Here is a 19,541-nt window from a genome sequence, read left to right on the forward strand (position 1 = left end):
CATGAAACATGTTAGCACTTGGGCTAAAACAGGTGTGGAGAGAGGAGGATCTTTGAAACCAACTCACCTGTTTCTGGGTGCTCGCCCAGATCTGCCAGCCTTGGAGGGCGCCCTCTTTGCGTACTCCTGGGACCCTATCCCACACCCTAGTCTCCACCCATCAGGCAGACAGCTCCACAGAATGACAGTTTTTATAACCACCCACCCTTTGGACTTGGAGAGAAAATGTTTTAAAGAATCAGGAACAGGAAAGTGGAAGAAAAGCAACAGTGAGAATGGCAAGTAGACCTTAGATTCAAGCCATGATCAGGCCAGCCTTCAGTGAAGGGTGAGACAGAAAAGCAGGGTCACATGACCCATGGGGGAGTCTGGAGTCATGATCCATTTACTCATATTTCAGCTTGACGGCTGAGGAGGCTCCTGAGAGGTGAGAGCTTAAAAGTGGCCCCAAAATTATGACAAAATGAATGGGATGGGGTGGGGTGGGATGGGGTGAGGTGAGGTGGGGTGGGATGGGATGGGGTGGGGTGGGATAGGGTGGGGTGGGGTGGGATGGGGTAGGGTGGGATGGGATGGGGTGGGATGGGGTGGGGTGGGGTGGGAGGGGATGGAGTGGGGTGGGAAGGGATGGGGTGGGGTGGGAGGGGAGGATTGTCATGGCCTGGGATGGCATGGATGCAGTGGATGAAGTGGGCTGATGGGAAAAGTTTGAGATCTGGGAAGGAAGGGTCTGTACAAAAGAAGTGGTCCTATAAGGGAGAAGGTTTTCTTTGTACTGAGGATAGCAGAATGTTCTTCAGAATTTCATGTCCTCCTGACCGTCCCAGCTAAGGTGATGGTCTTACGGGCTACACCTCCAACAACACTGGAAACCCTCTTGTTCTACACAAGCAGTTTAACCACTGGCATGATGTGCTGGGGAAACAGACTCTCCAGGCTTCTGGTTTAAGTCTCCCCAGGGAAGGTATTTGCAAGCAAATCAGGGTGCTAAGAGTCACGTAAAATGCTGCCTTTGCTTCCAGCTCATTTTTTTTTTAAAGCAAAAAAGTCCAATTCCTTTAAGAGCTGCCTTTAGAAAGGACTGAAATGATGTCCAACAATGCTACCAGACCTGGTAGTCTGCATAAGCAATGATTATTCTAGAATCTAAATCCCCTAGGCTGCCTTTGCTCCCTCCTTGTTCCACCCCGTCAGCATCTGAGACCCCTTGTGTGACCCAGCTTGTCTTCTTCATTCTTCTTCCCTAGAGCAGAAAATAGGGTGCGGGTGCTGTACAATGCAAATGAATGACAATGTCCCCAGGAGACAGAAAATGCAGTACCCAAAGTCACTGAAATTCTCTGTGGCACCAAAGCTGCCTCTAACGTGACAAAGGCTATGTAGACCTTTCCATGCTTTCCACATTTCCAGGGAGCTTGTAATCCCAGCAGTCAAAAGGCTGAGGCAGTAGGATAGTTAAGTTTGAGGCCAGCCTGGTTCACATAGTAAGACTTTGTCTCAAGGAAGAAGAGAAAAGCAGTCTGTTGTGGAAGTTAGAGTGCTAAGGAGTGGTTGGTTTCCCAGAGTTACCTTTGAGGCAACTCAAGTTCCAAGAGAAACATCTTGTTCTTCAGCCCTGCCCCACCCCATGGCACCCCAAGGATCCAGTGATCAAGTACTGATGGCTTCCTAACATGATCATTGGTAAAATCTCACCGCGAAATGTCACTTAAAAAATACCAAGGTGGAAACACCATTTAATAATTGTACAACTTGCTCTCTTTGCTTGCAGATGAGGATGGGGCAGCTCCCAGCGATTTCTCCAGCACCATGCTTGCCTGTCGCACCACGCTTTCTGCTGTGATAATGACTAAGGTCCTGAAACTACTGGATGGGCTCTTAGATCAGGCATAAGAGGAAAGGATGCATAGATTCAATCAGTTAGTGAAAGCGGAAGACAAAGTTCTCCCAGAATATGGAGGCACCAAAGTAGTCCTAGATGACAGGGATTGTTTCTTATTTATAGATGGTGACGTTCGTGGAAATTATGTGAACTGAAAGCACTGGTGAAATGGTGTCACATCAACTAACTGCCCGTTCTGAAGTTCTGAACTGTTGCACCATGTAAATAATTTCCACGCCTCCCTTTCATAGTAAGCTGATGATATTCAAACAAACAAGAGGGAGGAGGAGGAAGGAAGAAAGAAAAAAAAAGTACAAGTTGATTCAGTTTGAAACCAGGGTGTGTGTGTGTGTTGGTTGATTGGTCCTCAGCACAGCAATGCTGGGATGTGCTGGGATCTTCGGGAGTTAGAGATTAGCCCAAAATGAATAGACCATTGGAAATGTCCTAGGAAGGGATTCATGTAGTTCTGGGGAACACAGTTAACTGTTGAGAAGGTAAATTGTTAAAAAGAAAATGGGGAGCTCTACACTTTCTCATTTCCTGTCTTGCCACCTGACCTCTTCCCTCCTGCCATAACGCCATTTGCCATGACATTATATACTCAGGAAGCCCTCTCCAGAGGCAGATCTATGGTACCTTCCAGTCCTGGACTTTTGATTTCCCAGTGAGCTGAGAAAATTTTTCACTATAAAGTTTCCAGGCTTAAGTATTTTGTTATAGCAGCATAGACAGATGAATGCACACTTTGTGAATATAGCATTTCTCAGAAGTTTTAGATTTACAGGAAAACTGAAGATAGTACATAATTTCTACAGTCGTTCTGGAGTGAAATGGAAGCACAGGCAGCTCCTCTGCACCTTCTTCTGCCATGCATGCACAGGCCTGCTTCCCATCCACAATCTTCACCACCGTGGTACCTTTGCTGGTAATTGGTAGCCTGTTCTAGACACATCACTGTCACCCAAAGTCCACAGTAAACCTCAGGGCTCACTCTTAGCTTGGACATCCTGTGTGTTTGGAGTATTATGACAGGTGTCTACCACTGTAGCGCTACACAGAAAGCGAGTCTGAGACAGTCTGTACACCTCTCTCTCCTGGTCATCCCTGGTAAGCACTGTTCTTTTTTCTTTTTTCTAAAATGCCATTTACTTAGGCTCAGTCAGTGTGAGTGTGTCTGTGTGTTTTCAGATTAATCTCTGCATTTAAGATTCCGCCGCATTCTTGTGTGTCTAGACTGTTTTTCAATCAATTAGCAGTGGGGCAGGTGAACAGCCCTGGTCTATCCCGTCTTCTAATTTTTCTTCCTCAGTCCAAGTTGGACCCCATCATTTCCTCCACAAATTCAGACGTCATTCCTTTTAAGGCCTTCCTGGCTACCCCAGATATCACTGCAGACATGGGCTTTCCTTCCTCCCTGGCTCTGTTCTTAGCACTTTCTAGCCCAGCGGCATTTTAGCTTCTTTTGTTTGATGCCAGTCTCTGCGAGAGCAAAGAGCTGCATTATTCTTTATGGCTTTTTATCGTCTGGCATAGTGCTGACTCACAGGGGTAAATACTGGCTGTTTAAAGCCAATGAAGCCAACCATTTGCCCTACATCCCTCTCCCCAAATACACACGAGGAGGGGAATTTGTGCAAATATGTGCATCACACCTGGCTTGCTCCTCACCTCCAGAGAACAGCAGCAGTGCAGGATGGGAATGGGGAAGTGGTGACTAGCTCTTGCCCCTTCTCCTACTGTGTGCTTGCTATAGTGCCTGTATTTTCCATTTGAGATTAATTTATATAGGAATCTCTTCTTATTAAATTTTTAGTTTTCAGTTTAAACTATTTAATTGAAATTTGTGGCTGCTTATTGGGTGAGTCGAATGATGTAGAAAAATAAGAGGCTAGTTAGCCACCTTCCGCATTCCCTGCATCCCACTTAGACCTGAGCAACTGCCCTACGTTATACAGATCCCTTAGGCGCTTCAAGGTTAAGGAGGTATGCTCACTGGACTCTGTGACTCTCCCAGACCACATTCCAAGTCACCAGACTGACAAATTCTTTGTCCCAGTAGCTTCAAACTCTCTTCTAAGGTCAAAGCAGGAATCTGTCTGAACCTTCCTCCTAAGGGCAGACCTTTGCGGGAGGTGTGCTTCCCCACACCCTGGAGCCTTGCACAGAGGAGAAGCAGAGGTGCTGAGGGCAGCTGATGTGTGATCCTGAGATCTGCAGGTGCACAGAGACCTGGAGCAGCAGGCCTAAGTGACAGGGCCACTTCATTTGTCCTCCGAGTCTGGAGACAACACTGATTCACGATGTCAAGAGCAGGCTACCTCCCTCCCTGTAATCCCATTTCCATGTGACAATGAATGCTCCCTCACACCTGTCTCTATGTTTATAAACTACAAAAGAGTCTGCTGTAGGACGGTGCTTTTTTTTTTTCTTTTTCCTGACGTTTTAGCATGCAATATGATGTCGGCCACAGCCTTTCTCTTTTCATAGCTCAGGTCTGCTCTTTCTAGCTCATGCATCAATGCAGATTCCTTATGACTCCATAGTGCTTCCGTCCTGCCCCCAACCTTAAACAAACCTCCAGTCTGTCTACTATGCTGTGTCTGTTTTGTAAACTATAGCCTAGATTCCTAGAAATAGGGTTAGTATTTTGAGTCAAAAGTATAATGTTTTGTCATAGCTGTTTCCAAACTTCTCCAACCAGATGCCCATCTCGCCAGCCTCCCAGCTCTGTATACTATGGGTTGTTTGAAATTTTGAAAATGGAGTTGCTAAAAATCTGAATGCCTGATTAATTTTGCTATTGTTCCTCTGGCTGCTGGGGGACGGGGGACGGGGGCAACATCGTTCCATGCCTCTAGCCATTGGTTCTTTCTTGTCTCTAAATCACCTGGTTTTATCCACCTTCATTGAGGTAGGAGTCAGTCATATCAAGTTCTGGTCATTTACCCATGTAAATGTACTTTCCCCTGATATCTTTCAAAATATATTCCTCATGTAGTTATTAGATAATCAAATATTTTGGGGTTAGGGTAGCATTTTCTACTTTCTGCCTGATTTATAAAGACATCTCCACCCATCCTAAATCCTGCTCTTCTCCTCTTATTGTCATTTGCTCCTCTCCTCCCTTTGTGGCCGAGCCAAGCCAGGGAACAAAGCCGCTCTCAGAAACAAAGAGGCCTTGAAATCTGTTCTCTGGGTCGTTTCTCCTGCTTCTGCTCCCTATTAGGACTTTACCATTTCATTTCTTCCAGCAGCCCCTCTTCAAACGCCAGCACAGCTGTGGTTGTAACATCTCAAGGCTGAGTCAGGGAACAGAGCTGGCCTTCAAGAGAACTTTCCAAGGATGGACATCTTGAAAATGAGAACAGACAAAAAAGACAGCAGTAAGACAGGGGGAAGGAAGAAGAGGACAAGGAGAGGGGAAAGGAGAAGGAAGAAGAAGGGTAGGGCGTAACCCATGTACCCAACAAGTGAACTAAGTCCGTCCTCTGCATAAGTCAGGAGAGTAGAGAGGAGCCTGAGGAGAAGCCTGATGCAAGGGTTTCCCTGTCCCTGACACCCAGGGACAGGTGGTTGCTTTTAGGAGGGAAATCTGGGCCCACAGAGAAGCCCTGCAGTGGAAGGCCCAATATACAAAGGGCAGAGAAGGAAGAAAATTAGGGACGGCTTTAAAGAGGGGATGGGTGGTTACTGGTGAAGTGAGGCCTAGGCCTCGGTCCTGGTGAAGTAGGCACAGACAGGGGAGGAGGCCCTTCCAAGGAAAGTGGCAAGAGTGAGGACAGAAGCCACCAGGCTTGAGGACCAGTTTTCAAGCCAACAACTTTCCAAACAGACCAAGGAAAAGTGCGTGCCGAAGAGAGGTGACAGCAACGCTGGCAAGGTGACCGCAGGTGACGAGTGATCAGGCCTTTGTCCTGCAGGCAATGGAGACCGAGATTCAGAGCCACACAGGTGGACCCGTCCCTGTGCTGGGGCAGGGATTCATCAGAGCATGCTCAGCTCCATCTGATCTTCCCACTCAGGGCGCGGTGGATCTTAAAAACATAGATCACCTGACTCAGTGGGTCCCCTCTCCTAAACCTAATTGAACCTAGATGTGATTCTGATGATCTGCCAATTAGAGACATCTGCTTCTTCCTCACTGGGCCCCTAAAGCCAGGGGGCATGTCTGTAAGATCCCTTGGTTTTCACATCTACCATTTCTCTTAGCCTGGCTTCTCTGCGGAAATCCTGGAGAGTGGCAGCAGGGAGTTCTACTCTGACCAGGGTCTTTCTCTTGTCTAACTATTCACAGAACGGACATAGAATACCAGGTCCCCAGAGCAGCAGATCTGCTTTGAGAAGAGTGACCTGACACCCATGCAGAGAGCATGTGACCCAGATGTAAGCCAATCTGCATCTCCTAAGTCTCTGATCAAGAGCAGGTTCCTGATCCACTCAAAGCTGGTGAAATGCAATAAGGCTTTGCCTGGGAATACTGAACCACACAGTATCTTCCTCCTTCTCCTCCTCATCTTCCTCTTTTTCCTCCTCAGCAGAACTTGGAAACCCCTCTCTCACCTTGAGATTATTCCTATTATCTTGCAAAGGGAAAGCCTGCTTTGTAGCAGGCAGACCCAGGGAGAAACTGCTGGGTCTGCGTTACATAATTTTAGAGCCGAAAAAGGTCATGTGTGGATCATACCAGGCAGCCCCAGGCTACTCGCTAACCCTAGCCAGCAAATCCCCTCTCTTGATTCGCTTGTTAGAGTTAGATTTCTTGTCAGCTTGCAGCTTAAGGAATTATCACTGTGCTGGGTACAAAGTCCTAAGAAGTCTGCTCCCTCCAGTCCAGAGAGAAAGCCTGCTTTATAAGGAAAATGAGTGATACCCAGATCTCCAGGTTTTTAATCTGGAAAATTTAGAAAGTTTCTGGAAGTGGCAAATATGATGTTTTCTTTAGCCAGTCAAAGAATGCTGTCACAATAATTAAACACTCCCATCTCCTTGCTTCCTCGGCTGTGATACAATCTGACCATGTCTGGGTGGTACATTGAAGGCAAACATTTTCTTACATGTGTGATCCTAGCACTTTGGAAGCTGAGGCCGGAAGATGGAAATATCAAAGTGTCTAATAAGATTCTATCTTATATTATTTTTTTTTATTTTATAAAATGTAACATAAAGAGTTCTGGAAAAGTTGGGTAGAATAGTGCCGAGATGAGAGCTCATGATTCCCACAAACAGACAGAAGAGCAAAGTTTTTTCATAAATAATGAATCTAGGGGCTGGGACTGTACCTTACTTGATAGAACGCTTGCCTAGCATGCAAGAGGCCCTGGGTTCGATTCCCAGCATTGCATAAACCAGGCATGGCTGTGCATACCTGTGATGCTAGCACACAGAATGTAAAGACTGGTGGATCAGAAGTTCAAGGTCATCCTCTGCTACACAGTGGCTCAAAACCAGCCTGAGACAATACTCCAATGTACTGTGACAGGATATGTCTTAGCAGCGGTACAAACAGTGCTTTGCAGCGTATACAATGGGGCTGTCTGTGTAGTTAGTAGAAGGGGCAGTGAATTCTTATAACAAGGTGCAGTCCAGAGTGACTCATAAAATAACTGTAGAGCAGGAAGTGAAAAAGGAGAAAAGCACTAAACCTTACCAGATAGCTGTGTTGGGGGTGGGGAGGCAGGGCCGTTTTGCTGTGTGCAGTAGCCATTTCTTCTTGCCTTTCAATCCTGTAGCTGAACCAGGTAAATGTTGACAGTGGTCTATTTTGTCAACCACCGTGTGTCTGGATACAATGAGGTTGTTTCTTAGGCCATGCTCATCTGTTCTTATTTCCATGCAAAATGATGAAAGGGATGCTGGCCTGGCTCCTCCCCTAGTTTCCAGGGTACCCTTTCCACTTGCACCCCATCCCAACTCACCAACGGTTACAGGAGCAGCCCTATGAGACTTGGTGACACTGGAAAGGTCACACTTTCTGCCAGCTGATCAGGAAGCAAGCCAAGGGTTCCCATTGTTGGGACCACTTCTGGCCCCAGCTGTCTTCCATAGGTATAACCACTGGCTGCTGCTGCCGCTTATGAATCGTTCCCAATCTGGGCAATTTGGAGAAGTAAATTCTCTTTAGCACTCTCTTTGTGTAGGACTGCAGCTTTGTTTAATCTTGTTGTGGGTTTCTTATTTCAGAGAACACAGTCGGAGGAAAGCTCTTCCATTTCACCCAAGTTCGCCTCTTAGGCCCAAGGAAACCAAGGTCTGAAGAGCAGCAATCAAGGTTCTGTCACCCATTAGAAGCAGCCTGGCTTTGTAAGTAAGGGTTTATTGAACTAGAGTCATGCCTGTTGATTTCTGTAGTGTCTATGACTACTTTCATGTAGCCAGGGCTGACTCATGGTAGTTTCTAGACTGTGTAGTCTACAAGGCTGGAAATACATACTATGGCCCTTTACAGAAAATGTTGCCCCCTTCTGCTTTTGAATATAGTCTCCCTTAGTGGCGAGTTCATTAAAGACAGTATTTCAGACATGTAGTAGGAGGCCGCTAGTTCATTTCCCAGCCACCCTGACCCAAAATAATCACACAAAAACTATATTATTTGGAATAGTGTTTGGCCAATAGCTTAAGCATATTGCTAGCTAGCTCTTACATCTAGAATTAACCCATTTCCATTATTTTATATTTTACCAAGAGGATTGTGGCCTGCCTTCAAAGTTCCAGCTGGTAGCTAGCATCTTTCCCTTCTGACAGCTACATGGCTTCTCCCTGACTTTGCCTTCTTTCTCCCAGCATTCAGTTTAGTTTTCCCCACCTACTCTACCCTATCACAGGCCAAGGTAGATTCTTTATATATTAACCAATAAAGCCAACACATATGCAGAAAAGGACTTCTCACATCACAAGCATGTGCTATGAATAGAGCTTTGGAGAAATAAAGGAAAAAACCACAAAGACGATAAACCCACTGCCCAAACTGTTTGACCCTGACTGACATATTTCTACCCTGCCATATCCTTTTCCTCTAGAAACAGGAATTTTACTAGAAGTCCACTTATTTAAAACATGTTCACAAACATCTTCTATATCCCAAGCAGTGCCCTGGACCATGGGATTCTATCACCAAATCAAAAGAACATGAACCCAAGTGTCCATCAACAGACCCTCCACTGGGGAGAGGTGAATGGTGATAGTGTTCTCCCCTTCTGCTGTCTCCCAGATGAATGATAGCCAAGCTGACGGAGCTTGTGAGGGCAGAGTTGGGTCTCCTGTGCAGGTTGAAGCCACTGAGATGCCGGTCCTTCTAGCTGGGCTTTTGTGTCATCACAGAAGAGCCTGTGGTTTCAATGGCTCTCCCGCTCCTTTAGTTCTGAATCTCAATCTCTTACAAATGCCAGGTCAGCGCATCAGAGAGCCAGCTGGGCACTCCCGGGACAGAAAAATTCACCTCTGCCCTTCCTCTCCAGTGTCCTCTCAAGGCAGACACCAAGGTCAGAACTGGGAAGTCAGATCCCAACCCCATGGGCCTCAGAGATATTTGATGATTCGATTTCTGTTGGGCACAGAATGTGCAAATTAAATACAAACGTGTACTTTTCTATGAGACCACAAAGCAGCGCGAGGTGAAAAATAATTTTTTAAATTTCTATGGTCCAGGCGAGGAAGAGTAATATGAAAGAAGAGAAAAACATAAAAATGGGCTCACAAAAGCAAATCTTATCCAAGTCCTAATTATACTCGGGACCTTGGGAATCATTCCTTCTGCTCTACTTTCAGGCAGAGACCCCTCACCCCCCGCTCTCTGCAGACCCCCCTTGAAGAGAGTTAGGCAGGGCCAGGTGTCTAGGAACACAGTACTCCTTGAGAAATCTCCTGCCCAGGCCCATGCCTGTAGTCCTAGGATGTGAAAGCCTGAGGCAGGAGAGTTATTAATTTGAAGCTGTCTTGGACTACACTGTCAGTTCAAGGCCAGCTTAGACACACAGTAAAATTCTTTCTCAAAAATCTGGAAAAATGAGGACTGGGGGTGGATTTTGTATTTGTGCTACAATGTTAAGATTCATGAAGATACACAGGACAGCTTCTCTACCCAAACTCCTGCTTTCTCCCTGAGTTCTGTGCTGTAGAAACTACTTTCCGGAGACCTCAAATGGCTCCGCTCTTCCTGTGTACTACACTTATGGTAAATCCCCTAACGGTAGCATCTAAACTAACAGTGACTGTTTATTATTCTCTGGCTAAATCCAGAGACAAACTGCCCTGACGGCAATTTATGACTGAGCTCTTTCCTGATATCTTGAAGGACTTCTCCGACACCTGGCAAACATCACTGGGACTCAGCCACTGACATCTCAAGAGATGCTTGGGACTGAGAGTCACATCTGTGGAGTGTCAGACATTTCAAAAGCCTCTATCCTTACTTCGGAGCAAGAAAAGGATGATTTGATCGCAGGACCAGAACCTCATGAGGGTCTATGAATTCTGAATTCTAGTGTGTCTAGTCAACAATCAACCAAGGTCCGAGCTTCTCCTGGGAACCACAGTCTACATGACCGGGAATGGCGGAGTCAATCAAGTCCCTGCCACCACGGAACTGCTAAATCCTAGAAACAAGTCAACAGAAACATTTGCAATTTAATAGCAATCAAATATTATTTTAGAAAATGATAAATACAACTAAGACAGCTAAAGTGAGGGGTGAAACGTGGATGGTGCTGTGTTCTTGGGGAGGTGGGAAGGAGCACCCGTGAGAAAGATCATAATAGAAATGGATTTAGGGACTTGAGGGACCAAGGAAAGGTCAGAGTAACAGGGGCCCTTGGATGTGCACAGTGTAGGGAGAGGGGTTTACACGCCTTGGAGAGGGATGGAGATTAGACAAGCATAGGCGAATCTGAGCAGAGATTTTGAAGTATTTTAACTGCTCTCTTCTAAGAAATAGACCAGGAGGAGGAAGAGCAGGAGGAAGAAAAACAGTTTAGGTCCATTGTCAGAGTGACGAGGGCCTGGGGTGAAGGCCGCTAGCTATGGTCCTGACTGCCTTGTGGACCTCTGTACCCAATCCCTAAGCAAAGTGGACACTTGGTAAGCAACAAAGGAGCAGAGGAGTGTAGTCCTGACCCGGGGGCACCCACAGCTTCCAGGGGAGCCCAAGACAGAGCTCCTTCAGCTGTGACTAAAATGAATGGTGGCCATGTTTGCAGGAGGATTGATATGAAAGGAATATTTTACTGGCAGAGCCCTGGAGGAAGCCAGGTACTGCAGCTGGGACCTGCAGAGACTCCTGGGTACCTGATGGGATAGAGTTGTTGAGGGAAAAAAAAGGAGCAGTCTGGTGCGGCACTCTGACCACTGACTTACATCCTGGGAGTTGAGAAATACCATCTTTATTTGGGACTCAGATCTGCCCCTTGTCTCTAAGTAAATGCCTGCAGGAAATTCTCTTTGGCTTCCTTCAAAGCATACTCAGAGATTCCTTTCAGCTGCCCTTTCTGTTGGCTGTGCCATAGACAGGGATGGGCCCGATACCCTCCACACCCTGGGTCTATCCATCCGGAAGTATTGAGTCAACCGCCGTTGCCCAGAATCTACCTCAGTCTCTTCCCACACCTCAAAGAAACCGTTCCCAGGAATGAGGTGGGGCAGCAGGAGGAGAGGGCTAGGTGTGTGCCTGAAGATCTCAGGGGTGGGAGGGAACTGGGATCAGGAGCCCGGGCCTCTAGCTTGCACAGGGATGCCCAGACAGCCTGCGACACAGCTTACTGGATTCCATGGTCTGAGGTAGGGACAATCTATGTTTCTCATCAGTTCCCAGGGATTCAGAACCCTCCAGGATCACCCTTCAGGAATATTGTTCTATAGGAAACCACAGAAGGTTTGCAGGAGAGAAAGGGTAGTTTTAGTCATGACTTATAGAATTCCCAGCCCTGGGCTAAGCGTGTTGTGTTGAATAATGCCTTTTAATCCTCACCCAGCCCTGGGAACTAGCATCACATTTGTGATATTGAAACAGATGAGATTTATGAAGACTGGAAGACTCGCTCAAAGTCACATAGCTTACAAGTGACCCTTGGCCCAACTCTCTGACTCCCCTGCTTGAACTATGGAGAGAATTTTCAAGAGGATAAATTTGCATGGTCTGATTATGGTGCATTATGAGACAGCTAGAGAAAAGACCAAGAACTGGACAGTACAACTGAACATTCAGCAGTAAAGGATATGTCTGCAGCCACATATGGATAAGGATATGTTCCACAGACCCAGCGGAAGCATAGGATCCTTCAACTTCTGCAGATCAATAATAGTCTTAGAAAAATAAATAAAGGGCTGGGTAAAGCACATGCCCAGTTTAAGGGATAACCTGGATAAAGCCTCCAATACTACAAAAAAGTGTATGTGTGTACATATATATACACATAAATAATTTCAATTTTAATTTTTTTAAAAGAGGCTTGACAGAACAGACATGGTGGCAAATGCCTATAACCCTAGGACACAGGAAACAAAGGGAAGAAGATTGAGCATTTCATGTCAGTTGGGGTACATATGTTGAGATTATGTCTCGAGAGATTTAACACACACAAACACACACACACACACACAAACAAAGAACTTCTAAAACACAAAAAATGATGATTCGAACTCGTAATCCCCTACTCAGGAGGAAGAGGCAGGAGGATCAGAAGGTAAAGATCATCCCTGGCTGCACAGCAAGGTTGAGGTCAGTCTGGGCTACAAGAGGCCTTGTTTATTTGGTTGTTTTTGTTTTTAAAAGTTCTCAAAATGCATAAATAATAAACAGTCTCAATGTCCCAGTTTTCTCCTCCCCCATTTAGAAACACATGGAAACAACCATCTAGGAGGAATAAGTCATCACTACTAGCAAATCTTCTGGTACCTTGCCCTTGGAATTCTTAGCCTTCTGTGCCTTAAACTATGAATTTCTATTGTAAAAGCTATTACAATATAGAAAGGAAAGTCTAACACTTTTGTTGCTTTGTATTTATCTAAAGGTTCCATATTCCACCCTTTAAAAATATATCTTTTATTTCTCTTCTTCTCCTACCCAACAACTAATACTCTCAGTGCTGTCTGTTTGATTATGTAGCAATCACAATAATGATTGGCCTAGCAAAGCATGACTCTGCGATAGTAGCACGAGCATCATGGGAGTTTCTGTCTGTATTTAAGTCCCTCCCACTCCACAAGACGAAACCCATACCTGAGGCCATTATTAGAACAAGTCATAGCCCTAAGGAAGAGCCTACCACAATTATCCCCTATATGGACATAGTATTCAATTGACTCCTAATGACTTAAGGTTGCACCCACAGACCAATGCATCTCTCAACCCCCATTTGAGAAGCTTGTATTTGCACCAGAGGGTAGTTAGCACAGTGACCCACAGCTGGCCAGGGTTTATAGAATAAGAAACTGCAGAATGCTGAGCCCTAAAAGAAATGTATTTGCCAAAAACCTTCACCAAGGGTTCAGAGATCACTGTGGAAGAGGAGGCAGAGAGGGTGTAAGAGCCCGAGGAGGCAATGAGTAAAAGAAAACTGTCTTCTAGGCATAGTAAGACAGCTGCACAAATGTACCCACACTACTCATGCAAGACCCTAGCTAGTAATTCTAACCAAACAAGTGGAAGACCTGCATGACAAGAACTTTAACTCTTTGGAGAAAGAAATTGAAGAAGACACCAGAAAATGGACAGATCTCCCATGCTCTTGGGTAGGTAGAATTAACATAGTAAAAATGGCAATCGTACCAAAAGCAATCTACAGATTCAATGCAATGCCCAGCAAAATTCTTCACAGACCTCAAAAGAACAATTCTCAACTTTATACGGAAAAGCAAAAAACCCAGGATAGCCAAAACAATTCTATACAATAAAGGAACTTTTGGAGGCAACACAATCCCTGACTTCAAACTCTACTACAGAGCTACAGTACTGAAAACAGCCTGGTATTAGCATAAAAACAGTCCGGAGGACCAATGGAACTGAACTGAAGACCTAGATATCAATCCACACACCTACAAACACCTGATTTTTTACAAAGAAGCAAAAAATATCAAATGGAAAAGAGAAAACATATTTAACAAATGGTGCTGGCATAACTGGCATGATATCAACATGTAGAAGAATGAAAATAGATCCATATCTGTCGCCATGAACAAAACTCAAGTCCAAATGAATCAAAGACCTCAGCATAAAACCAACCACATTGAGCCTCATAGAAAAGAAAGTGGGAAGTATACTTGAACACATTGGCACAGGAGATTACTTCCTAAATATAATCCCAGTAGCACAGACACTGAGAGAAACAATTAACAAATGGGACCTTCCGAAACTGAGAAACTTCTGTAAAGCAAAGGACACAATCAACAAGACAAAACAGCATCCTACAGAATGGGAAAAGATTTCCACCAGCCCCATATCAGGCAGAGGTCTGATCTCCAAAATATACAAAGAACTCAAAAAAATTGGTCATCAAAAGAACAAATAATCCAAAAAAATTAATGAGGTACAGACATAAACAGAAGACTCTCAACAGAGGAATCTAAAATGGCTGAAAGACACTTAAGGAAATGCTCAACATCCTTAACCATCAGAGAAATGCAAATCAAAACAACTCAGATTTCATCTTACATCTGTAAGAATGGCCAAGATTAAAAACACTGATGACAGCTTATGCTGGAAAGGATGTGGAGTAAAGGGAACACTTTTGCATTGCTGGAGAGTGCAAACTGGTATAGCCCCTTTGGATATCAGTATGGCAATTTCTCAGGAAATTAGGAAACAACCTTCCTCAAGACTCAGCAATATCACTTTTGGGTATATACTCAAAGGATGCTCAATCATACCACAAGGACATGTGCTCAACTATGTTCAGAGCAGCATTGTCTGTCATAGCCAGAGCCTGGAAACAACCTAAATGCCCCTCGACTGAAGAATGGATAGGGAAAATGTGGTATATTTACACAATGGAGTACTACACAGCAGAAGAAAATAATGACATCTTGAAATTTGCAGGCAAATGGATGGAGCTAGAAAACATCATATTGAGTGAGGTAACCCAGACCCAGAAGACAAATACCATATGTACTCACTCATAAGTGGGTTTTAGACATAAAGCAAAGAAAAACCAGCCTACAGTTCACAATCCCGGGGAACCTAGAGACATACATGAATCTAATCTACATGGGAAGTAGAAAAAGACACGATCTCCTGAGTAAATTGGGAGCATGAGGACCATGGGAGAGGGCTGAAGGGGAGGGGAGAGGATGGGAGGGGAGCAGAGAAAAATATATAGCTCAATGAAAACAATAAAAAACATAGCAGCTAATTTTCTTGAATGGTCTTTATCATCATCATCATCATCATTATTGAAGTATAATGACAAGAACCTATACAAATGAACTCATCTCTATTGTCCAAGGTAAAGCAGGAGACACGCTGAAACAGATTTGCAAGTTGCAATGCGAAGAACAGGGATAAAGTGAACCGAGAGTTCTCCCTGCTAGACATTATATATGCAAAAAAAAAAGTATGGCCTTTTATTATACTCGTTACACACAGGCAGAGCAACAGTCTGACTTAACCCCATTACGGAGGGGAAGTCCTAGTCTGGGATCTGAGCTCACACTTGACTGGGAAGAAAGTCCCCGAAGGTTACCCCGAGTTAAAGCTTGACCTGCTGTTTCCATTCCCGCTGCCGACTTCCTCATTTCTAGATTTTCCTCATTTCAGATGTCAAAGCAGATCACAGCGACTGTTGAATGGGCTTGAACAATGTGCTGTCTGGCAAGAGGAACCGCAGGGAAGGAACTGTTTTCCTGAGGAACGCCCTAACTCAGGGTCTAAGGACCCTCCCAGCCAGTGCTCTGAATCTCGTTCAGTTATACACCGCACCCGCACCCACCCTCTGCGTAGCGCTCCAGGGCTCAATCACTCTGGTCTCCTGGTGAGCTGACCGCCTTGATGATAGGCTGCCATCGTTCCCAAACTGTGTGAAAGCAGGGCAGTCTTTGGGTCCAGTGGCCAGCCTTTCTTTGCATTATCTTATTTTTACTTCCTAAACTGTCATGAGTTCCTGGCTCTTAGGATCTTGAGGGACACCATATTCACAGAATTCTGGGGTTTTGTTGTTTTGTTTGGTTTGTTTGTTTCAAGATAGGATTTCTCTGTGTTACAGCTCTCAAAATTCTGATTTTCATTATAAATCTGAATTAAAACACACTCATTTGCACTAAGAATTTTATACAGTGGACTTGGGCATCTGGGGTAGTAGGATTTCTCAGACCTTGGAGACCAGTCAGTCCCTGGGACATTGTATGTTAGAGCAGCTTTTTCTCAGCTCCTCTTTTAAGTAGCAGAAGGAAGTTAAAAAGGATTTCCATGGTGCCACTTCCTGCAGGCACTGGGCATCTTTCTACTTCTGCTCTGGGGAAATCTGACCTACAACTCTACTGCCTCTATCCGCAGTCTCCACACAGATGTGCCCCTAGTTAAACAGCTACTTTTAGAGGTCATAGTGTGGGGACCACCTGCAGTGTCAGGACTTGAGAGGTTGACATGCCAAGATCAAGAGTTCTTAGTCAGCCTGAGCTACATAGCAAGCTCTTGTCCCGAAACTAAAATAAAAAATAAAATAAAATAAAACATAAAAAGCACAAGCTGGGAGAAGAGAAATTCTAACTTTCCCAGAAAAATCCATGACTTGAGAAATCATTTAAAGCGTCCTCAGCAATAGCAGCTGTGTCCGTATTGAATATATAAAAAGTCGGGATCTTTAAAATTTCCATGTTGATGGCAATGTATGCTGGGGTTCAGTCCAACCTGGTGGAAATTCCATCAAGTCATTTTTCACATGGGAGGGGAATTGTTTCTAGGAGCTCCTAACATGACCTTGGATGTCCAAGTCCACTGTATAAAATGAAGCAGTATTTTCATGTAAGCTACCCACAGTCTCCTCTAAACTTTAAATCATCCCTAGATGTCTTCTGATATCTAATGGAATATATAACCGGCTGTTGCACTGTGGTGTTGAGGACATGAAGACACACAAAAAAGTGTGGTCATGTTCCATAGAGACAGTTTGTCTTCCTGATTCTTTTCTCTAGGCGGTGGAATCCAGAGATGCCCACAGATTAGAGAGCCAACTGTACAAGTCACGTGTGTTTATAATTTTAAATATGCTGGTAGCCACCTTAAAAGTAAAAAGTAACAGATGAAATCAATTCTAGAAATACATTTTATTTACATAACAGCAGAAACACCACCATTTGAACATACCGTAAATGTTAAAAAGTATGAAAAGTTTCCAGTTTCTTTTTAAAAATATTTATTATGACTCTTAAATTCCCTCTCTGTGTGCCTGTGTGTGAGCCTGTGTGTGAGCCTGTGTGTGGAGTTGTGCACATGAGTGCAGGTACTGGCAGAATCCAGAAGAAGGCATCGGATCCCCGAGAGCTTGAGCTGCAGGCAGTTGTGAACTGCCTGATGGGGCTGTTGAGAACTAAACAGTTGAGAACACTGAACTGTTCTATGCAAGGACAGTGTGGTGCCATTCACTGCTCAGTCATCTCCCCACAGATGCTTCGCTTTTGCATTGACTCTCTGGACTCTTGCACACTTCTCAGAACAGCAGTGAATCTCATTTTGGGTAAAGCATTCTTCAGGTGTAGCAGGCGTTGGCCATGTTGGAAGGAAAAGACCTAACTATCACGTGCCAGTTGGGAGAATCCCTAAGGAGCGTAATCCGTGCCTGTCCCCTCAACATTTGCTTTCCTGAAGACCTGTCACTGGCTCTCTCCTGGAAAACGGAGTAGACATTCATATAATTCATTTGTGATGTCCTTCCATTCTCTTTAAATCATTCCATTAAACAAAAAATCATCATCTCTACATAACAGCCTGTCAACATTGACATCCATTTTCTGTGAAATCTGAAAATGAGCTTTTAAAAAAGAAATTGAAGAAAGCATAAGGCTTGAATTTTCTAGCGATGTTCACATAACCTTGGTCCCACAGGGTCCACTGAAAGCTAATAAAATAGACTTGTAATACTTTGACTTCTCAAAGTAAATATGTCACTAAACACCCACTGCAGACTAAGCCAAGTTGTTCAGTAACATTTGAAACCCAAACTCCATAACATACTAAGCCAGTCCCCTTCCCCTGGCAAGCCAGAGAAGCAGGAGAGCCATGACCCTTATGGAGATCAGGAACTGCTTGCCAGACCCAGTTCAGGGGATGTCACTCACAGTACAGTTCCGGAGTATATCTCTTCCTTCTGCTCCAACTTCTGCAGTGAGCAAGGGGGTCCAGCGTGGACAAACCTTGGCCTTTGTCCAGTGTGCTAAGCTGGAATCATACTTCCTCTTCCCAGGCACTTCCTCTACTAGAGGCCGCAGAGGCCACAAGTCTGAGCCCTGTTCCTTGACCAACCTGTCACTCCTGGAGTTACAAGGATCTCCCTCCAGCCTAGTTTTGCCTCAGCACCCTGCTTCTGAGTTCCAGGAATTCTCAGCACAGACTCTGATGTTAAATTATGTCAACTCTTGGAGATTGCTCCTCTGAGTAGTTCTGAGCTAAAAAAGCCTTTTAGAATATTTGTTCATTTCCTCTTTCCTCCCTGTTTTCTCTCTCTCCTTCCTTCCATTCTCAGCTTTCCTTCCTTTCTTCTAAGTATAAAGCATCCTGACCCTGTCCCAAGGGTTGACCTAGATGATCTCCCATATAACATGCGGTACCTACATTGCTTTAGACTTAACACTCGTTTACATGAACCTATGAGCTAACCTTGCTACTCACTGTCTCTTCCACTAAAAGTAACCCAAGTCCCTTCCAAGCTAGATGGCTACTGCTGCATCCAAAATCAGCCAAGGAGAAGCAGGGTGTGAGGTTTTCACAGGCCCAAGGATCCAGGCACAGCCTAGAGTTCCAGAACCTAGAAGTCTAGTTCATTCATCAATTCATTTCGTTGGTTGTCCTGTCCTCAGAGACTCTTGCTGTAGAAGAGGTTGCAAAGACCCTAACAAACATTAAAGGTGGGACAAGACAGATGTGAGCTGGCCTCAGCTCTCTAACTTCAGGAGTTGTGAGAACAGTCACTCCAGAGTCATTCATTCAGTGAAGGAAAAGATCTAACTATCTCTGTCATCTCAGCACCCGGGAAACTGAGGATCACAAGTCCACAGTCAGCTACCCTGTCTCAGAGAGGAAGGAAGAATGGGAGGGAGGGAGAAAGGGAGGGAGGGAAGGAGGGAGGGAGGAAGGAAGGAAGGAAGGAAGGAAGGAAGGAAGGAAGGAAGGAAGGAAGGAAGATAGCTCTGTCAAAAAAGAGGCTAGATCAAGCTGGAGAAGTAGCTCAGCAGTTAAGAGGACTTCTTGTTCTTCCAGAGGATCCAGGTTCAGTTTCCAGCATCTACAGGGCAGTTCACAACCTCTAGAACCCCAGTCTTAGGGAATGCAGGGAACTCTTTTGGCCTCCAAAGGTCCTAGACAGACACACACACGCAGGCAAAAGCATCCATACAAATAAAATTAAAAATTAATATTTTAAACAAGTAAATTAAACAAGAGAGAATAGACTTATCACCTTGAAACGAATTCCCACAATGACACACTTTTCACAGTTTGAACAAGCAACCTTGCCTACAG

At 44.8% G+C, this 19,541-nt stretch overlaps 1 long non-coding RNA gene across 1 annotated transcript; it reads left to right on the top strand.

The window, feature by feature from the left end:
- The first annotated feature begins 222 nt into the window (after nucleotides 1-222).
- LOC125394980 (uncharacterized) lies at nucleotides 223-12,856 on the top strand. The gene is made up of 3 exons (XR_015005143.2): nucleotides 223-427; nucleotides 8,066-8,185; nucleotides 10,176-12,856. It is a non-coding gene; the product is annotated as an uncharacterized LOC125394980 (long non-coding RNA).
- The last annotated feature ends 6,685 nt before the right edge of the window (nucleotides 12,857-19,541 follow it).

Source organism: Myodes glareolus, chromosome 14 (genome assembly GCF_982192425.1).
Source record: "Myodes glareolus chromosome 14, mMyoGla1.1, whole genome shotgun sequence".
NCBI classification, from domain to species: Eukaryota; Metazoa; Chordata; class Mammalia; order Rodentia; family Cricetidae; genus Myodes; species Myodes glareolus.